The 22,456-nt window shown below is 42.7% G+C and overlaps 1 protein-coding gene and 1 non-coding gene across 2 annotated transcripts in view; one reads left to right on the top strand and one right to left on the bottom strand.

Annotated features, from left to right (window-relative positions):
* Mboat1 (membrane bound O-acyltransferase domain containing 1) overlaps nt 1-22,456 on the bottom strand; it is a 78,257-nt gene that overhangs the window by 42,533 nt on the left and 13,268 nt on the right. The gene's annotated exons all lie outside the window — the stretch shown is intronic.
* Nucleotides 20,666-20,853, top strand: LOC125354044. Its single transcript, XR_007211431.1, has one exon. It is a non-coding gene; the product is annotated as a U2 spliceosomal RNA (small nuclear RNA).

Here is a 22,456-nt window from a genome sequence, read left to right as displayed (position 1 = left end):
AGAACCAAACTAGCTATTCCCTTCTGTGAACAGAACAAAAAGTGTTTGTACCATTCTCTTCAGTTACTTTGCACCACCAAAGAGATCCTTATTGTTCATTCTTTCCCAACTCCTTGGAATGTCAGCAAGACAGGCTTTTAAAATCTGAACCATGCTCTTTTGCCTAGACTTGTAGATAAGCAAATACTATTTAAGATAGTCAATATATGTAATTTATATCCAATGAAACTTTACATTGATATTTCATGCCATGCTAACTATAAATATCGAGTGTGTACCATATGTCAAGGTTGATGGAAGAAAAAAAAGCCCTTCATCTAAGTCACTGAACAAAATTAGGAAGTAGCTTGCTCCTACATTGTACAGAAGGAAAATGAGGAATATACAGTGTGGCTAGGGTTTGAAAATCAGGCCTCAGTTTTTCATCACCATCTATATTCCCACCCTTCCATATCTAGCATCCTCCCGATGAACAATTAATCCTGGAGAATTTAGTCACTACCTTCATTAATTCTCTAGGATTGCCATCACAAAGTAACTCTCATTGCATGGCTTAATCAACAGAAATGGATTGTCTCGCTGTTCTGGAAGTTCGAAGTCTCAAACCAAAGTGTTGGCAGGGCTGGTGTCTCCTGGGGCCTCTCTGCTTTCCCTTGCGTAGTTCCTCCAGGAGAGTCCAGTCGCCTCTTCGTACAAGGACACCAGTCATATTGGATTATGGCCCATCCTAATGAGTTCAGTTTAATTTAATCACCTCTTTAAAGACCCTATCTCTGAATGCAGCCACATTCTGAGATACTGGGAGATAGGATTTCAACATGTTAATTCAGCCCAGAACACAGCCCAGTAAAAATCCTCTCCCCACACACGTGATAAGAAATGGACTCCATTGTCTTTGCTCCTACAGGTGGGAAATAAGCAGCACGTAAACCAAAGGCTGCTGGGATGCTGTGGGCCTCAGAAGAACCTGGAATTAACTGTCTCAAAGTATTGAGACTAAAACACAGCTTCTAAGGGGGTTTTCCCACTTACTGTTCCTACCTCTATGAATACCCGTCATTCTGTTAAAAGCTTATATGTGTTGAGCAAGTCCTTTAGCCTTTAGTTTTGTTCCAGGCACAATGGTGGCAATACACATTTACTGAGCATATATTATGTGACAGGGCCTCAACAAATGTCAGCTGCTTTTGCAAGTGTTTCCTGTCTAATACCTCATTTAATGTCTCAACAGCCCTCAGTGTACTTCTAAGGAAAGTCTGACACCAGGTCAGCAAAACCCTCAGCCTTAGGGCAGCACCCTGAGTCAAACAGACACCACTGCTCTACAGCTGACCCATTGCCTCTGGAGATCTTAGTTCTGTATAGCCAGGATTCAAAGCCACCTCATCATGGCTCAGAGTCCTTTCCAATGACTGTTCTCTGAGATTAAACTCTCTGTCTCTGGAGTTTGTACACTCACATACCGAGACTCTCTCACCAGCTCAGGGTAAAAAAAAAAAATCCAGTCCCTGTGGCGTGAGATCATCCCTCTTAAATTCTCAGAGAAACAATCCTCACATACTTGGTTAGAGTTTAAACTGCACAGGAAGACTTCTGGCTTGCACTATTCTGGAAATACTGTGCTCCCTCTATTTGTTACAGTTTAGAATGAAAGCCCTTTAAAAATGGACCCCAATGGGTAGAGGAGTAGGTAAGGAGATGGTTATGCTGTCTCTTTAGGCAGGGTAAGGGAAAAGTCTTAAAATAGGGCGGTGATATTTTTTAGGATCTCCTTCCAGCTCACCATCTATCCCAGCAATCACATCTGCACAATCCTCGGCCCAGGAGGTAGGGAAGACTGTAGAGAATTCAGAACCATGCACGAGTGAAGACTAGGCCACAGAAAAAGCTCTCCCTCTAACATCTGGAAGTAAATTTCTCCCAGTATGGAGTCAATTCTGTTGTTAGCCAGTATAAAATGTCAATGATGATAGTCCTTTAGCCTGTATACATCTTCTCATCATCACAGTCCAGAGATCCTTTAATGATAAGGAATTTAAGCCACAGAGAAGTTAAGGGATTTGCAGGCCTAGTCAGTGGCCACACTGGATCTAGTTCCTCAACCACGTGCTCAATCACCATAGGAAGGTTTCTCTCACTCTACCGTGCCCCCTACTAATTCCAACATAGCACTTTCCAGAAGAAGAAAGAAAAAAAGCCCTGAGATAGGAAGTGGCATGGCCTGAGCTACATAGCCTCTAAGTGTCAAAGTTGGACTAGAATCCTGGCGTCCGATATGTGAGTCAACATTCCTTCACTTTAACAAATACCTGGGGTAAACAACACAAGGGTACAAATGCTGTATTTTGTCTCATGGTTTCAGAGGTGTCAGTCCACAGTTACATGGCCCCTGTAACATCACAGTACCTCGTGACAGCAGAAAGCAGTGAAGATCTGTGTACTTCATGGCGGTCAGGGAGCAATGAGATAACTAGACTCCCAATATCCACTTCAGGGTACTCACCAATGGTCTAACTTACTCCAACTAGACTTGAACTCCTCAAGGCCCCAGGGGCTGGAGATAAGCCTTTAACACATGGGGCCTGGGGAGACATTTCAAGAAGACCCAGGACCATCTCATGGCTCTGCACAAGCTTTGGTGTAGAGTGTATATAAAACAGGGTTCAGTGGGCTGGGGATATGGCCTAGTGGCAAGAGTGCTTGCCTCGTATGTATGAGGCCCTGGGTTCAATTCCCCAGCATCACATATACAGAAAACGGCCAGAAGTGGCGCTGTGGCTCAAGTGGCAGAGTGCTAGCCTTGAGCAAAAAAGAAGCCAGGGACAGTGCTCAGGCCCTGAGTTCACGGCCTAGGACTGGCCAAAAAAAAAAAAAACAGGGTTCAGGAAATAGAGGCATTCATCCAGGAGTAAGAATAAAGAGCCCTGAACCTCCCACAAGAGCAAGAGATGGACAATGCCGTAGGAGGTAGCACTGAATGAAGATGTGGAATGTTTGAGGATCGTGGAATGTTTAACTAGAATTTGAGTATATCAACCTGTATTCTCACAGATCACCACCACTACAAATAAGGAAGAGTATTTGGCTATTTCCTATTACTAAGGAAGTACTAGGTACAACTATCATCTGTTTCCCCATAGAGGAAAGGAAGAGGTTAAATAAGATTATTTAAAGAGAAAGAGAAAGTGACTTCCAAGTGGCTTCTTTTCCCATCAACCCGTGTTGCCTCCTGAATAAGAAACTCACCTTGAATAGTCTCTTTTCTGGTGGACTTAAATAAAAGCTTTAAAGCTCCAAAGATAAATAAAGAGGAGAATGCAGTCGAGAATTCATTGCATAACCTATAAAGCTAAGAAGACTGAGGGAAGGGGTGGCTAGAAGAGGGGCAAGTGAGAATGTTGAAAGGGGTGACCAAGATGCATTGCATTAATAAGCTGCTGTTAAACGGCAACTGCCTTGTACAACTATTTGAAGATAATTTTTTAATTCCAAAGAAAGTTTTCTCTACATCCCCAAATGCCTTCTACCACCAATCACACTGCTCGCTATTAGCGATGTTACTAAGCATGAGATCTTTAGGGACAGTGGAAAATGCAGAAACATTTCTTATGCAACACTCCTGGGTGTGACCAATTATCTTAGACTGTGTTGTGAAATGCTCAAAAGTCTCCAAACAAAATTAATTTTAATTAAGTGTAATTTGAAAATAAAACACACTCTCCTTAACTTTAAGGAAGCAGAGATGGGGGGCGGGGTGGCAAAGCTGGGATGTAGCTGGCAAGCTAGGAAATAGCACCAAGGTCATAATTCCAAGAATAGAAGGTCCCAGAGTCTGGGGGCCACTGTGGAGTAGAGAGACTGTCAAAAATCAGAATACTGTAATTCTGCCTTATTCCCTAGGAGCTATTTTGAGTTCCTATTATGAAATCACCTTCTCCAAAATATATGTCCCATAAAAAGGAAACTCCAGTGCGGACCAATGTAAAAAGAAATGTATCCCTCTTCATGTGGCTGGTGCTCTACCACTTAAGCCACACCTCCAGTTCCAGCTTTTTGCTGGTGAATTAGAGATGAGGGAGTCTTGTGAGTTTATCCACACTGGCTAGCTCCAAAATGGGATTCTCAGATCTCATCCTCTTTAGTAGCTAGCATCATAAGTGTGAGTCACTATACCCAACTTACATTTTTAGTATTTAACCCAAGTGTTTTCTCTTACATTTCTGGTCACTGATTATCTCCTTGCTGTGAGGGCTGTGCCCTTGCTGCCCACACCTTCAATGACAGCGCCTTCCAGGGGCCATCGCAAGCCACAGGTCCTTCTCCTGCCATATTACATACCAAGGTAATCTCTGCCTCACTCAGTATAAGATCTTCTGCACTTAGTAAAGGACCACTCCTGGAACTCCCAAGCCTTCTAAATTCCCCACTGACCTAAATTTCACCACATCCACAGCACTTATCATCTTCCTCTCTCATCTATTCCTCCTGGTGGATCTTCTATCTAAAAGAAGGGCCAGGCAGCCACTCGGTGTTGACACCTGTATTTCAGCTGGGTAAGGAAGCTCATGCCTATAATCCTAACTGCTCAAGAAGCTGAGACCTAGAGGATCACAGTTCAAAGCCAGCTTGGGTAGAAAAATCCAAAAGTCCAGATATTAATCAGAAAAAAAAATGGGCTGGAGGTGTGACTCAAGTTGTGGAGTGCCAGCCAATTGAGCAAGCTGAGCAATCATGAAGCTCTGAGTTTAAGTCTCAGGACCAACAAAAGAAGTAAAAAGAAAAGGTAAGTTCACATACACCTCACACAAAACAAGGAAATTCTGTAGCCTCTGAGTAATAGAAACCAAAACTTTCTAAGACACTCTGCTCTGTTAAAGGGGGGGAGGGAGTCTATATGTAAGTCTAGTATTTCAATTCTAAAAATTCCATATAAGAATCATAGAGATTAAAAATGTTTTTTATAAAAGACACCAACCACAACTTTGTGGAAAAATCAGCAATACTATGACTCATTTTGGAAAACTATCTGAAGCAGAGTCAAAATACCCTTTGTAGTCTGAATAAGAGAACACAAAGGAGAATTAGAATGGTGCTGGTCTTAACAAGAGATAGACCAGAACTGGGATTAACTTTAAATCTGAGGACTACATACAGAGCCAGGGGGTACAGGTCAATATTTAGAAACACTGGCTTAGAAGTGAAGAATGGAGGAAGGCAGAAGTGTTGAAGAAGGGAAAGAAATAAAAAATGACAATGACAAAAAATAAGAATTGATCAAAACTCAATGCTTCGCATGGCAGTCATAGTGCTCAGATGAGATCTAGGTGTGTTGATGTCTCCATGTAAACAATAAAAACTCTGGTGTGACCTCCATTCCTGGAAGAGAGGCCATGGAGCAGTTCTGAAACTTTAGTTGGGGTATCCATCACTATTTCTAAGACTTCAGCTATTCTTCCCAACAAGCTTAGCAATGACTTTGGTTTCCTTATTTCCAAATGAAATGGTTTGCAGCCTCAATTAAATAATAATAATCCAGTGGTAGGGCGGGGGGCGATGGGGATCTCTAGGCAAAGCTCAAGTATTTTCCAAATAAAATCAGAGGATCTCATTTACAGAAACCTTGGTGAGTTGTTAGTGTTTGGGTTCCTCGCACCTACTGCAGTGACTAGAATAGAATAACTATTTAATCTCTGTGGGAGGGAGGAAGGGAGAGAGAAAAAGGCTGGGGCATATTTCAAGTGGTAGAGCACTTGGTAGAGCAAGTACAAGAACCAGGGTTCAGACTCCAATAAAATAAATGAGCAAACAAATGAATGCAAAAAGAAGGAAGCTAGAAATCACAAGCAGAAGCACTAAAATGAACCCATAGCTGATAGCTCCTGAGAAGGACTCTAGCTAATCTCTCTCTCTCCCTTCTTGGCTACATCATGATGAAAGGTAGCATCAAACCTGTGCTGGTAGCTCAAATCTATAATCCTAGCTACTCAGAAGACTGAGATCTGAGGATCATGGTTCGAAGCCAGCCTAGGCAGAAAAGTCTCCATGAGATTCATCTCCAGTTAACCACAGACAGAAAGACAGACAGACAGGAGGAAAGAGAGAAAGCACAATTTAAATGATGCCAGGAAGAGGATCCTTGTCTTCCAGGAAGTAGAATCAAATGTATCCCTCCCTCAGAGTAAAATCGGAGCCTTTTGATGGGGTTATTACTGCGTATGTATAGTTGTTACTCCAAGGTCTGGGTGCCGAAACTTGGTCCCCTGGGTTGCAATGTTAAGAAGCAGAGATACCTTTGGGAGCAGAGCCTAGCAAAAGGCAAGTCATTGAAGGCACTGCTTTCAGAAGGGATGGATGTGCTTCTCAATGGACTCAAGCTAGTTCTTGCCTAAATGGGTCATTACAAAGCAAGGCCCCCATCTGCCCATGGCTGTCTCCCTTTCCATTTCCCTGCCATGCTGTGACTCAGTCAAAGGAGCCCTCATGAGACAGCAAGCAGATGAGATGACGCCAGCTTAGACTTTCCCCAAAACAATGAGCAAAACAAACCTTTCCTCCTCTGAATCCAGCTTTGAGTATTTTGTTATAGCAACAGAAAACACATTCTGATAGTTGCTTCCTGTTTGGTACATTCTAAAATTAAGACATCTGAGAGGAAGTGGGGAAGAAGTCATCGGGCACCTAGGCCGCCACTCTGCCCAGTACAATAGCTTGGCAGTGGATAGAAGAGAGTGGAACCCGGGTCATAAATGAAGAGCAGCTTTCTCTGAGTGACCTGAGGAAATCAAGAGTGCTTAAAAACTGTTCTGCTAGCCAGGTGTTGGTGGCTCACACCTGTAATCCTAGCCACTCAGGAGGCTGAGAAATCTGAGGATTGCAGTTCAAAGTCAGCCAGGACAGAAAAGTTCCTGTGAGACCCTTAACCACTCAAAAACTGGAAGTGGCATGGTGGCTCAAGGGGTAGAGTGCTACCCTTGAGCACAAAGAGGCTCAGGAAGAGTGCCCTGGCCCTGAGTTCAAGCCCCACAACCAACCTCAAAAAAGAACAGTCTCATGGAATCCACACTGAATGCAAACTATATCAAGTAACCTATTGGGGGGGGGGGGGAGCAGGAATTTTGAAAGCTAGAAGTTAATTATAATTTTTTAATCCCTTTAATTTCCATTTTCTTGTGTGACCTTATGGGAGCCTATCATCGGTGAATTTGTAATGCCCATGAAAGGCAAATTAATTCATCCTGGACATACTATGTCATAATAATCAAAGAAAGGAAGTTCACAGAAAAGCCATGGTCTGGTAAGTTCTGAACACAGTGAAGACTGTTGTGGGACAGTGAGGATAAGACCTTACAGAAATTATTTTAATTTGCAAAAAGGAAAAATCAATCATATACTGAGCATTTCTCAAGAGAAGTGGCCTTTAGCACAGACATGGCTTCTTCCTAAGGGCCATGTTTGAAGCTCAGGTTCTTAAGATAAATTTACATTTTTCTCCTCATGAGAAATTGAAATAGTATCACCTCATGAAAAAAGAATGTGGTGTTGTAATACATATCACACACCCAATAGTATCTAATAGCACAAAATGAGGAACCTGTTTAGATCCAAATGCTACTACATAGCACCTTCTCCATGTATAAAGTGGATGTGTGCCCTGCTCCAATCAGGAGGAAGGGAGAATTCTTAATGTATTAACATATAAAAATGTAAATATTTATAACAGAGTCTTCAGCAACTCCCAGTGTTGGAGGAGGAGGAGGAGGAGGGTTTTTACTTCAGAAAGAAGTAATTTTTTTAAAGCTGATGTTTCCATCAACCCCCAAACAAGACCAATGAGAGAATGATCTTTCCTACCTATTTTTATTCCATTTCAAAAATTATGAAGAAGTTGAGCCTCACAGTTATAAATCATCATGATTTATAGGACTTGACAGTTTATAAACCTATTTCATACCTATAAAAAAAAAAACAAAATCCTTCAATAGACTCATCTATCCATGAAGATCTCATGACTTTGAAAAAAAAAAGTAATAATGAAAGACTCTGCAGGGTCTTGTTTTAATTTCTGTAGTTCAGAAATTAAAAACAGGTGGGCACATAGTTACCTACTAGTCTTTGATCTTCAGGAAGTTTATTTTGCTCCTCCTTCATTATCTTAAGCAGCAAGCAGCAGAGTTCAGACCTACCTTAGGACAGCAAATATGTCCATGTGAAAACCTCACCAAGAGCTGCTGATGGGCAGGGGGCAGTGAAGCTAAGGTCTGTGACTGCTCTTGAAACTTAGCAGGTGTTCCTGTAACATTTTTCTTCAAGTTCTGCTTTGTAGAACACTTTTCTCTTATTGTTGTGGCTTTTTATTCCTTCACTTTTCCTCCTCAGCCTGTCTGCCACTGTCCCTTCCTTCACTCTGATGCCAGTTTCTCTAAGTCCTTCAGAACAAGGAAGATGATAGCTTGCATATTTGCTGGCAATGATCCTCCCTCATCAGATCCATATTCTGAGGTTGCCAACAGGATTCTCCAGTGCTCCAGATGCCAGTGGCTCACACTTATAATCCCAGTTACTCAGGAGGCTGAGATCGGAGGATTGTGCTTCAAAGCCAGCATGGGCAGAAAGTTCATGAGACTCATCTCGAACTAACCACCAGAATACCAGAAGTGGAGCTGCGGTTCAAATGCTAGCCGTGAGTGAAAAAGCTCAGGGATGGTGCCCAAGCCCTGAGTTCAAGTCCCACAACCAGCAAAAAAAAAATTCTGATGTTCAAAACTAACTACATAAAAGAGTTAATTTTTCAGGGGTATACACTTAAAAAATACCACCGTATACCACCTTTGTAATAATAGAAACGTGTAAAAATAAATTTTTAAAAAGCCTACTCACCTCAAGAAGTCTGTAATCCCAGCCCTCAGGAGGCCGAGACACAAGGATCAGATCATGAAAAACAAGGACTTGGAGGTATTTTGTGGTAGGTAGGGTGCTTCCCTAGCATGCAAAAGGCCCTGAGTCCTAGCTTAATAAAAAATAAAATATTCAATTCAGGAACTAGGCTAAGCAGAGACACAACTTCCTGTCTCTTCCTGTGGTTTTTAGTCTTTCTCTTCTACATCTAAACACTGAAGTGACTGCAGGTGGCTGCTAGTTAGTTCCTGGAAATCCAGGTTCAGTGAGGAAGAGGGCTGGCTTGGGCACATAAGCAGGTAGAGAAAGCTGAACCACGGGAAAGAGAACCAGAAAGTGCTGGCAACTTTGCTCCGTGAATAACCTTCTGAGCTGCCCCAGAGGTCACCACATCCTCCCTGCTGGGCAAAAAGCTAAGCTTGTTACGTTCCCTACGACACGGAAGTACCACCCTGGCGTTCCTGATCAGATGCCTAGTGCCTCTGTGCGGGTTTAAAAAGCATCATAAAATTCTGAGAGATGACTGTTTAAAATTAATCGCTGCTATTGTTTTAAATACAATGATCCTTCCCAGAGCTAAGAGTAAGGACACTGACTCCCTAAACCTGAACAACCCACTGATTAGTTTTATACCAGTCACCTCCTGGGTCCCAGTTAATGTCAATTGTGACTGGAACATGGGGCCACTTCTCTCACTCCTCACAGCCAAAGTGCTCCACTCTGGAAATCAAGGTAGGTATCATATGATGTGCATAAAACCCTCTTGAATGCAAAAATTAATATCAATGTGTTTAATATTTTAGCTGGGATAAAGTCACTGATCCTTAGCCAGCAGGGTACTTGCCATTCTGACTGCTAGGATTAAGTGATTCATTTCACTTAATATCAGCAAAGATAATAACACTATGTGTACTGGCACTCAATATGAGGGGCAGAAGGCAATCCCACCAGCCATCAACAAATATATCTAGGTGTCTAGCTGGCATCAGGACATTGTAATGTTTGATTTTAAAAAATAAATAAGGAGGGGCTGAGGATATGGCCTAGTGGCAAGAGTGCTTGCCTCGTATACATGAAGCCCTGGATTCGATTCCCCAGCACCACACATATAGAAAATGGCCAGAAGTGGCGCTGTGGCTCAAGTGGTAGAGTACTAGCCTTGAGCAAAAAGAAGCCAGGGACAGTGCTCAGGCCCTGAGTCCAAGGCCCAGGACTGGAAAAATAAATAAATAAATAAATAAATAAATAAGGAGTATATTCTTAGGAGAGGAGCACAAAGGTACAATGCCTATGTGCCTCTGATCATCTAAAATAATATGTATTGAAATGAACTCCAAGAAATGGAAACAAGAGGTATTTTTCTTTGTTGCTGTTTTGCTTCCTTTCTGTGTTGTTTATTCATTTATCTGTCTTTAGGAGTGTAAGGGGGCAGAGAAATGGAGGGACAGAGAATGAACAAATACAGCAGTGGTACTCACTGCACACTATGTTGAAAATGAACTAAACAACTTGTGGGTGGGGACAGGAGGAAAAGACTAAGAGAAAAAGAGAGAGGAGGTAACATTATCCAAAAAGAAATGTACCCCTTACATGACTTATGTAACTATAACACCTCTGTACATCACTTTCAAAATAGCAATAAAATGCAAAATAAAATAAAATGTCCCCTGCAGGAGCTGGGGACATCCTTTTGATGACCACTGCAATTTTCTTATGCCTGCCTATTGCACCCAGGCCACATGATCTGGCAACTCCATCATCTTCATTCATAGATTATTTACTCCTAAGAACCTCCTGAGTAGCTAGGATTACAGGCATGTGCTACCAGCACCCAGTTCTATCCCCTTTCTAATTCCACTAGATACCAGGCTTCTGGTAACTTACACTCTGCCCTCTGGACCTTCCAGAAATAGATGTTTCAATCTCCTGCTAACTAAGCTCAAGGTGCATCAACACTTCTCTACTTGCCAACAAAACACTGCTCCAAGCTGCCCTTCATGACACTGGAATCACTGAACTTTGAAATAAAACTTCAGACTTCTAAATATGACAGCAACTCCCCACTTCTGCCTCCTAATACCAATTGCTTGTGATATTTTCTCTTGAAAATATATTTTAGAAGCATATAATTTACCTATCAGCAAATGAATCTAATTAAGACTTCCATTTCATAGATGCCATTTCTTAGGGAAACTTTGCATAGTGTTTTTAATTGGAGGTAGAAGGAAGCTTGATTAGAACTTAAAATTTAAGAATTAAAGAAAGTGAAATGACCAGAAACCAGTTTGATGTAGCCCACACTGAGTTTAATGAGACATGTAATTAAAATAGAAATACTAGCAAATGATTATGATGGGCCAATCAGGTTCAGGCAGTGCTAATGACAGGTTAAAATAGAAACAGGATGATTTCATCTTGTCTACTTCTTGGCAGCCCCAGGATGTGCTTGATGAGGACAGTTTCAGGCTCCTTTGGCTACAGTTGGGAGGGATGAATTATAAAAGATAATCCAGCCACATCAGAGGCCATTCTGGTTACTTCTGTTGGAGGTAACACCCTTCTCAAGTACCACAATTGGACAAAGAGGCGAAGGCCATGGGTGGGTCGTCAGACACCCTCCCCCATGAAAAGGACAGGATCATTTAAAGTGGGAGAGGAAAGTCTTCATCCTGGCCCAAGTCACCTGCCTATTAACTTTTCTTCTCTTCCTTTTTTTCCCCCCAGTTGTGGGACTTGAACTTAGGGCTTGGGCACTGTGCCTGAGCTCTTTGCTCAAAGTTAGTGCTCTACCACTTTAAGCTACAGCTCTACTTCCAGTTTTCTGGTGGTTATTTGGAGATAAGAGTCTCATGGGGGGCTGGGGATATGGCCTAGTGGCAAGAGTGCCTGCCTCATATACATGAGGCCCTGGGTTCGATTCCCCAGCACCACATATACAGAAAATGGCCAGAGGTGGCGCTGTGGCTCAAGTGGCAGAGTGCTAGCCTTGAGCAAAAAGAAGCCAGGGACAGTGCTCAGGCCCTGAGTCCAAGCCCCAGGACTGGCAAAAAAAAAAAAAAAAAAAAAAAAAAAAAGAGTCTCATGGGCTTTCCTGCCCAGGCTGACTTTGAACCACGATCCTCAGATCCTAGCCTCTTGAGTAGCTAGGATTACAGGTGTAAGCTACCAATACTGGGCTTTTCCTTCCTTCCTTCTTTCTTTCTTTTTCCTTCCTTCCTTCCTTCCTTCCTTCCTTCCTTCCTTCTTTCTTTTTCCTTCCTTCCTTCTTTCTTTCATTTTCCTTCCTTCCTTTCTTTTTCTTTCTTTCTTTCTTTCTTTCTAGCTTGTCTTTTCCCTATTTATTCTGTTCTACCTTCCCCCCACTTCCACTTTATTCTATTTTCTTCTGCTGAACATTTCTATCTTATTTTTGTTCTTGTTTGGACTCTAAAGTAGAAGCAAACTCCTTATAGATTAATTGAATGGAAATGAAATCGGTATTCCCAGGGAGCCTATCTCCAAATTTAGACATGTGCTACATTGTACTATACCTGCATAAATGGCAGAAACTTGGGTATAACCTCCAAGAGAAAGTAGTAAAATGAGCATAACACACCACAAAAATACAAGCCATCTATCTCTGTGTGAGACAGGGAAAAATTTGAGTCTGCACAGGTACTGATGGATCACTTGGAGGCTGTGTTTCCTTGTATCGAACACTATGAAAGGGCATGGATATGTCTATTTATGGTTTTGTGCTTCAGATTACTGCCAGGTTATTTATGGCTGTGGTGAATTTAAAAAGGGTATGAACACACGTAATGTCTCACTTGGCAGTATGATATGACCAGATGGCCTGGGCTTAGGAGTCAAAAGAGTCTGGGTTTAAGTCCTTGCTCACCTGTAAGGATGGTCAGCTGACCCATGACAATTTACTCAAGTTCTTTAGCTATAAAATGGGAATGTAAATATTTTCAAGTTGTAATAAGCAATGTATAGAAAGTGTCTGACATCTACCTTAGTCTTTTTTATGTTACTATAATGAAACACCTTAGACTGGGTGATTTGTAAATAACAAAAATTCATCGTCCACTGTTTTGAAGGCCAGGCAGGATGCCTGCAGACTTTATGTCTGGCAAAGGCTCATACCTCAAAGATGGTGCCCACAATGTGTCCTCAACATGACAGAAGGAATTCCCCTTTTATGAGGACACTGAATTTATTTCTTGAGAGCAGAGCTCTCATGATCCAATCACTTCCCAAAGGGCCATCTCTTCATCCTATGGCACTGGGCAGTGAGATTTGTATGTGTCCATTTAGAAGGACATGAGCAGACAGACCACAGAGATAACCAATGGACCATTGGTCTTTCTTCCTAAACCCAAACATTAACCTGGCCCTCTGGTTTCTAGAACACTGGGAAGTAACCTTATCTCTGTTCTCCCTACCCTTTCAAAGGGAAGGTAATAGGGGTTATGGGGGAGATTCAACTATGCAAACAAGCAATGTGATAAGGGTCCACTCTATGATCTTCTGTCCTAGTGCCCATTCACAGGCTGCCGTCTCTCTCCAGTTTTTCCTCCATGAGTGGCGTTCTCTCCCAGCACTCTCCAGCATATGGGCAGCTGAGATGGAGCAGCACAGTCCAGTTCCAATGTCCACTCTGACACCACCACCCCCTGACATAGAGTCCTCCGGAGGGAGACCTGGCCATGCTTCTCCACTGCCTTCCACAACCCATGGGAGAGAAGGCAATGGAGCCTTCCACCCTCCGTAGTTATTGTAACCAAGGAAAACAAAGAATTTTGTTTTCACTGATGCACTGAGAAATTCCATAAAATACAATGGAAAAGATGAGTAAACCTTTTTATAAAAAGAACCAGAGGAGACAGAGTACTCTGTAGACATGAAACTCCCCCTCGTCGTATTTTCCTCTCCTCGCAGGAATAGGTGAGACTGTGGCCAAGGAGCACCCCCTGTCCTCTGCTCCCCTTTTGTTACTCTCTCACTGAAGATGCTTGGCAGGCAGCCCTGTTCTTGAGGCTGGACCGTAACTAAAATAAACCATGACTTAGTCTATGGTAGGATATACCTGGAAAAGACAATGGGTTTACAGAAGGGAGAAGCCAGAAAGGATTCTACTTAAGAAAAAGTTGTCTAAGACTTTATGGAGTTGCTCCCAGCATGCTCCAGTTGAACTGGTGTGACAGCCTGCTACAAGCATGTGGCTTCATCTGACCAGTATGGCTCAGTGACTGGGACACCCACCTACCTATTCCAGGTACTCCTGATACTGGGACTTTCTGGAAACTTCATCTAGGAGGGAGGCAATACAACAGTTACCCAACACCACTCCATATTTTCATCCTGCTCATCAGATGTATTCACCACAGACAATGAGGACATGGTGTTCTGTTTGGTTACAATCTATCCCAGGGCCCTGGCAAGTGACAGTCTACTAAAAACAGCCAGATTAATCAGACTATTTAGCAACACTAAGAAGAGCACCGTGAATAGTTGTGACTCCACCAAAAGTATTGGCCCACCACGTAGATTTCAGTATTGTGGATGTCTCTTTCATTTAAACCTAATAATATCTCAAGATTTCACTGAGTCTGTGGCCCATACCCCACAGCAAGATGAACAGGAAGGGACGTGGCCCTGCATCAGGCCTGCCCACAATGGAGGCCTGGTAGAAAATCATCCAGGTGCTGGTGCTAATGTAGGAGTATGCCTTAGATCACAGCATCCAATGTCTCTGTAAAGTTGGGGTGAGGTTGACAGGGACAAGAAAAGGACAGGACATGGTTATATCACAACCTATGTAAAAAGAAATGCTAATAATCTAGCATAGTCCACACTGGACGCCCACACTGAGAATAGATAGGCAAGGGATGAACAATGATTTTCAGATGGCAGGAGCCTGGTTGCTAAGCCAAGGTTTAGGCCTAGGCCTCCCTCCCTGGAAGGGTAAGCCCTATGTGTTTATCAGACTTCACAAATTTTGTGGTGACCATTCTGTATATCCCCAAACCATCCTCCACCAAAGGCAGAGGCCCCAAATCTAGTCCTATGCTGAAATCTCTCTCATGCTGAAATCATTAGTGGCCCACCCCCATTCCCTACAAGAAGGGAGACCTGACACCACTTCCTCCTCTTCCAGGAAGCCTCCCCTGGATGTCCACTCTTCTGGTCTCAACTCTCTAAAAACAAGGAAAGAGGAGCAAAGCAAGCAGAGCTCCATATGCTATGGACTCCATCAGCAATGGCTAACCCATGGCCCAGATCCTATTCCTTTCCCGTACCAGTCCAACCTTGTGAACACCCATGTGCCTGAGTAGTCTCACCCTTCCAGTAACTCAGAATGAGGGCATGAGAATGAAGAGAGGAGGAGTGTGGCCTGAAACTCAGCTCAGAAGCTGAGAGCTTCAAGCTGGTTGTAGATCAAGGATGAAGAGTCCATAGGAACCCCATTCTGAAATGATGAGCAGAGAAAATAAAAGCATCCTAAGGCTTATCTTGTATAACATAAAGGGAAATGGAAATCATGTCTAGCTCTGAGCCTTTAAAAGAACCAGGCAAGATAGAAAGTATCCACTCCTCAAAGGAAACCAATTAACCAACCAAAAGAAACCACAATGCCAGTGCTTAATGCCAGTAATCATTTCTAGTTGTTTTTTTGCAATCCATGCTGGCTGGTGACTCAGAAAGTTGAGATCTGAAGATCTTAGTTTGAAGCCAATCCAAGCAGAAAAATTAAAGGAAGAAACTCTTATCTCCTACTAAGCAACAAAAAGCTGAATGTGTTCCAGGAAATAGAAAAAAGGTATTTTTTTCTTTGTTGCTGTTTTTGTTTTCTTTTCTTTTGTTCTGTTTGTTCATATGTCTTTGGGAGTACACAGGGAGGCATTGAAATGGAAGGACAAAGGGTGAATAAAGGCAACAGTGTTACTATGTTGAAAATGAACTTTACAACTTGTGGGTGGGGTTGGGATGGAAAAACTGGGAGAGATGGAGGAAAGGGGTGATACTGTCCAAAAAGAAACATACTCTTTACCTTACTTGTATAATTGTAACCCATCTGTACTTCATCTTTTAATAACAATACAAATCAAATATAAAAAAAGCTGAAAGTGGAGGTATGGCTCCAGTAGTAGAACACCAGCCTTGAGTGAAAAGGCTAAGCAAAGAGATGCTGAATTCAAGCCCTATTATTGGCAGAGAGAGAGAGAGAGAGAGAGAGAGAGAGAGAGAGAGAGAGAGAGAGAGAGAGAGAGAGAGAGAGAGAGAGAGATCCACGCTCTGATATACACTGAGCAAAAGCATAAGCCATTGGCATCTTAGCCTGTTCAGCTCAAGCAAGATCTGAAACCTGTAAACACAGTCATAAAACTATGTGCCAAGTTGGTGGGAAACATCTATTGAAATGTACGTAGCTATGGGATAAAAATAATCTGTATTTATTCCTATGAAACATAACTTTGACTGCTCCTTGAGATAGATAGTCCTCCCACAGACATGAGAGAATTCCTGAGCTGCCTGGAATATGGACACACCAAACAAGGACTCTGTCTGTATGAACCTAATACATATGTCTAGTCTCCTTAGTATGGCCACATCTTCCTGGTTGATTCTTCCTGGTTGATTCTGAAGGGGTGAGCAGAAGAGTAAGCAGGCCAAATTGAAAAGAGTATGGCCCTTGGTGTCAGACAACCAGTTCTGCCACTAGCTAGCTAGGTGTCCTTGGACTAGGACTCAAATCTTTTTTTTTTTTTTGGCCAGTCCTGGGCCTTGGACTCAGGGCCTGAGCACTGTCCCTGGCTTCTTCCCGCTCAAGGCTAGCACTCTGCCACTTGAGCCACAGCGCCGCTTCTGGCCGTTTTCTGTATATGTGGTGCTGGGGAATCAAACCTAGGGCCTCGTGTATCCGAGGCAGGCACTCTTGCCACTAGGCTATATCCCCAGCCCTAGGACTCAAATCTTAATAAGCCAATAGCTCCTCATCTACAAAATGAGGACGGGGATCTGATTGCTGTTAGAATAATTCTTAAGTTCTGTAACTAAATACACACAGAACCCATGGGGCACACGTATCTGAGCGATCCTCCTTGCACTCAATGGGGGTTAGTCTTTGCAGAAGTGTCACAGATTCGTTTTCTTTTATCTCATGTCCCCGCAGAAATTAGTCTCCAATTCCTATTTTTCAAATACAAAACTCAGCTACCTCTACTTTCAATAAAGAAGAGGAAGAAAACAGTCACAGTCATGTCACTGAGCAGTTTGTCTCTAGATTAACTAATATAAAAGAACAAGTAGAAAAGGAATGATGTGCATTCATGAGGTCAAGGAAAAAACTTAACAGAATGAACATTTTCTACCTAAGATAAAAAGAAAATGCTTAAACACTATATAGAGGGAAGAAGTAATTCTATGAACAGGAAAAGGAGAGAGAGAAGAGAGACCAATAAGACTGAGTCTCTGAAACAGTAGGCTAAGAACAAAAATAGCAAGTAACAATAAAGTAACAAGTAACAGTAACAAAACAGGTACTCACACTTAGAGGCTGGCTCTAACTTGGAAACAGGAAGTCATTAACCATGGGAGACATAAAATTCTCAAATGGAGAAAAATTTAAAATAAATCCCAGCAAGACTAAATTCTCAGATAACCCTTCACACACTAGGCAAGATATTTGTGACTTGGAAAAGCAGGCTTCCTCTTAAAGGGCTTCTCTACACCCTAAGCCTTTCTAAAAGGCAGACTTAATTCTTTTCCTAGAACTGGGACTCAACAAGACCAGGGATCCCAGCTCTCAGAGATGAGCCAGGTGAGGCAAAAGTTAGTCAGATCCTATATGGCTGGGGTGGTGACCCAAGGCTAGTAGCATACATCTGTAATCCTAGCTACATAGGAGGTGGAAGAAGAATGTTTGTGGTCCAAGAATGACACAGGTGAAAGTGTGAGACTCTGTCCAAAAAAATAACTAAACAAAAAATAACTCAAGCTTGGGGAGTGACTCAGGTGGTAGATGACACTGCCTAACCAGAACAGAGCCTTAAGGAAGAAGGAAGAAGAGAGGAAAGGAGAAGGGGAAGGAGATGGGAAGGGAAGGGGAAGGAGACAGGAAGGGAAAGAAGATAAGAGAAATAGGGAAGGAGAGGGGCAGGGAAAGGAAGAGAATGGAGGGGAGGAGAGAGAAGAGAGAAGAGAGAAGGGGAGAGGAGGGGAAAGGTGGGCAGGGGAAGGGAGGAGAGATGCAAGGCTGCTAAGGTTGGGAGGAGAGGGAAGAAGAGGGAGGTGGAATGGGGGGAGGAAAGGTTAAAGAAATGAAGCTTCTTTGCAGATAGAATGGAAACAGTCTAAGATTAAATTATAATAACAGTTGTACAACTTTGTGAACATACTAAAAGTATTCAGCTATCCTGGCATGAGAAGTTAATGGACAAGTAGGTAAAACTTCAAAAGGTCTGACTGTACTTCATAGTAACATACTAATGTTGGCTTCTGGTGTTTTGCAGTTCTTACATCGCTCACTATGCTGATGTAAGAATTTCACCTGAGCTGAAGAAAATTCATTAAAAATTAACAACAAAGCCCATGTCCCAGGCTGTCAAATTCAGCGCCCTCTAGAGGAAGTTAGATGCATCACAACCCTAGCGCATCTATAGCTGCTCGGTGGCCTCTGAGGTCTTCCATGATGGTGTGTGTGACTTTGCTATTCTTTTTTTTTTTTTTTTTTTTTTTTTTTTTGGCCAGTCCTGGGCCTTGGACTCAGGGCCTGAGCACTGTCCCTGGCTTCTTCCCGCTCAAGGCTAGCACTCCGCCACTTGAGCCACAGCGCCGCTTCTGGCCGTTTTCTGTATATGTGGTGCTGGGGAATCGAACCTAGGGCCTCGTGTATCCCAGGCAGGCACTCTTGCCACTAGGCTATATCCCCAGCCCGTTTTTTTTTTTTTTTTTTTTTTTTTTTTTTGGCCAGTCCTGGGGCTTGGACTCAGGGCCTGAGCACTGTCCCTGGCTTCTTCCCGCTCAAGGCTAGCACTCTGCCACTTGAGCCACAGCGCCGCTTCTGGCCGTTTTCTGTATATGTGGTGCTGGGGAATCGAACCTACGGCCTCGTGTATCCCAGGCAGGCACTCTTGCCACTAGGCTATATCCCCAGCCTTTGCCATTCTTAGTCAACTCATTTTCTCCTTTAACATCATTTCCCTTGGTATAGTCAACATCAGCCCACTTGTTTTCCTTACGCCTATTTTTTTTCTTGCTCTTTCATCTCCAGTTCTCATAGAAAGTGCCAACAACGAGCCAAATCTAGACACATATTCCTCTAATAAATGTTTGGAGCTTACCAAATCCCAAAGTGGAGGTAGGGGGGGGGGGGCTTTTTCGTTTCCATATATGTCAAAAGCATCCCATCATCATTTTACAGCATTCTACTTTCCTTCGTGTTCTCTCTGCCCCTTCAACTAGTTACAACACCAAGCAATTCATTGCTCGTCTTTATGATGAAACACAGCCCGGTCCCTTATCTTGGTCCGAGTGGCTGTTTTTAGTTTACAACCTTAGTATCTTTTAAAGGAAGATAACAAAACTGGAAATCAGATAAAGATGTGACTAAAGACACTTCAAACACATCTGTAGGTAACATCTGTAGGTAAGATTTGAGGAGAGGAGTGGGGTTTAGACAGAGAGGTGGAAGGAGAAAAAAGGAAGGGGTACGCTGGTCAAGACTCATTGCACTCATACCCTGACATGTTGGATGGAAATCCCTTTGTACAATTTCTTAAAGATAATTTTGAAGAGAAAGCTTATTTTTAAAAACACATCAACTTGGGGCTGGGGATATAGCCTAGTGGCAAGAGTGCCTGCCTCAGATACACGAGGCCCTAGGTTCGATTCCCCAGCACCACATATACAGAAAACGGCCAGAAGCGGCGCTGTGGCTCAAGTGGCAGAGTGCTAGCCTTGAGCGGGAAGAAGCCAGGGACAGTGCTCAGGCCCTGAGGTCCAAGGCCCAGGACTGGCCAAAAAAAAAAAAAAAAAAAACACATCAACTTAAATTCTGCAATATGGTAACCCCAATTATATACAGCTATACTACTGAGGTGAACGTTAAATGCCTCAAGATGAAAATCTACAGAAGATCATTGTCTACAGCCCTTTGCAAACACTACCCAAAGTTCTACACATTAAAAAACAAAAACAAAAAAAAATAAAGGAAAAGTTTCAGTTTGACTATCCCTACACAATTTATATAAGACGGTGCTCTGAATGTAATTCTGTATCTGTGGTCATGTGCTTTCTTTCTGTTAAATATCCTATAGGTAACTTGACATTTATTGTTAGGAGATAAGTGTCTTTCAGGGATAAGACTTGTTTAAGACAAGTTTCTTTTAGAACGGACAAGGAAAGCTATATATCTCTATGTCCTTTTACTGGCTAAGGCAGAGAAATCTTTCTCCCAGAGCAACACTGGCCACGTCCTAAGGCCTCTTAACTTTTAATGAGGAAGTGAAAGAAGAGACAGAAGATTCCAGAACTATAGGCCAATTCATATCAGCCAATGTGCACGAGAATATGCACATTCCATTTGGAAAAAAATAGCAAAATAAACAGGTACAACCTTCATAGCCAAGCCCACTGAAGAGTGGAAAGAAAAATAAAGAGTCCTGGTTTATGATCTGGATTTCCACTCAAAAGCTGTTTCTTTGTGATCTAAAACCAAGTGTTTCCTGCTACCATTAAAAACACTAAAATCAGAGAGAGGAATGATATCAAGAGTATCGTGTTCGTGGCTTCTGGGCCTTTAGGCTAAGATCAAGTGTTCGCTGTTCCTATCAGTTTAATATCTGCTCCATCCTCTACCTGAGGTTGTTATATTAAATGGGCCTTGGACGAGAGAGATGGAATAGGAGCTTGCTCCCTCCACTTCACCCATCAACTTGGTACAGCAGGACCGCCAGGAATGGGGAACCCTCTCCCATCCAACAACAACACTCTAAAGCATTGCTTCCAGCAGAGCAGATGAGGAACCAAATGTGCCTGAGAAGTGACCCTGTCACCAGGCTAGTCAGGAGCAGCGCCATTTGTACCCCTGATGCATGGAAATACAGTCATCCTGCATGACTTTACCCCATGGCCACCCAGTCTCTTCTCTCCATCCAAGGGGAAAATGGAAAGAACAGCCGAGTTTTCTGTCTCTCCTGCACCCACTGCTCTTTCTGACAGGTCTTGTTGGAGGTGGTTTTTGAAGCTCTTCAAAATTCACATCCCAGCCCTCTCACCTACAAACAGCCAGACATGAAAGGACAGGGTTGTAACTGGAAAAGCAAAATTGGAGCTTTCAGAGAAGGCAGAAAGGAAGTCAGATGTCTCAAGAGCTGTGAGTACAGATAAGAATGAGCCTAAGAGATAAATTTAGAAAGGAAAGAAAAAGCAGGATCTGATGTGATGGTGCATATCTGTAATCCCAGCTACTTGAGAAGTGGAAATCGGGAATATCTCCTAATCAGAAAGGCTAGCCTGGACAAAGAGTTAGTGAGATGCCCATCTCAAGCCAGGCACAGTGGTCCATGTCTGTAATCCCAGCTGCTCAGAAGGGATGGGTTTTAGGAGGACACACTCCAAGGCCAACCTAGGTAAGAAGAAGAGATAGGTGAAAGAAGAGACAAGGTAAGTAAAAAAGCGACAGACTCTATCTGAACAAAACCTAAAGCAAAAAAAAAAAAAAAAAGGGCTGTAGGTGTGCCTCAAGCAAAAACAGAGGCCTGAATTCCATCTCAGGACCTAAAATAAAGAATAAGAAGGAGAAAACCGTGAAGTATCACTTGCACTAAAACAGACGAACAGATTCTGGGTGCATACAGGTGTAAACTACCTCTAAAGGGATATAACTGGACTTAAACGAGTGGCAACTGAACAGCCAGCAAGCCAGAAAAATCATTTTTATTTTTATTTTTTTGTTGGTATTGGTGCTCTGAACTCAGGGCCTTGGACTTGCTAAACAGGCACTCTGTAACTTCAGACTCACTTCCAACCCTATTTTTATGCTGGTTATTTTTGAGATAAGAGTCTTGCTTCTTCTCTGGGCACGTGGACCACAATCCTCCGGTTTGTTTTGTTTTCCACCGCAATTGGGATGATGAGCTGTGCTACCTCACCCAACTTCTGCTGAGATGGAGTCTTCCAGGCTTTTCTGAATGGGCTATCTTGGAATCTGGACTTTCCCACAGCCTCCCACTGCATCCAGCTATGGGTTGAGAAGGAGTCTCATAAGCATTTTTGCCCAGGGTGGCCATGAACCATGTTCCTCCCATTTTCAGCCTCCCAAGGAGCTAACGGCCCAGCAGAAAATTAAGGATTTTTTTAAATGAAGGTTTATTTTAAAGAAAAAAAGATATATGTTAATGAAACAAAAGAGACATGGCAGGTAGCTAGGCAAAGGAACATTGTGCAGTTGTTACTGCTACTGCAGAAAATTAACTTTTGAAACTGAATCTAAACAAAACAAAAACCAAAACAATAAAATATGAACATCTTAATGGACTACATAAAATAAAGATAAAGATAGTGCAATAAGTAC

This window comes from Perognathus longimembris, chromosome 6, assembly GCF_023159225.1.
Source record: "Perognathus longimembris pacificus isolate PPM17 chromosome 6, ASM2315922v1, whole genome shotgun sequence".
NCBI lineage: Eukaryota > Metazoa > Chordata > Mammalia > Rodentia > Heteromyidae > Perognathus > Perognathus longimembris.
The sequence above is the reverse complement of the archived record's forward strand: the minus strand, read 5'-3'. Positions and strand labels throughout refer to the sequence as shown.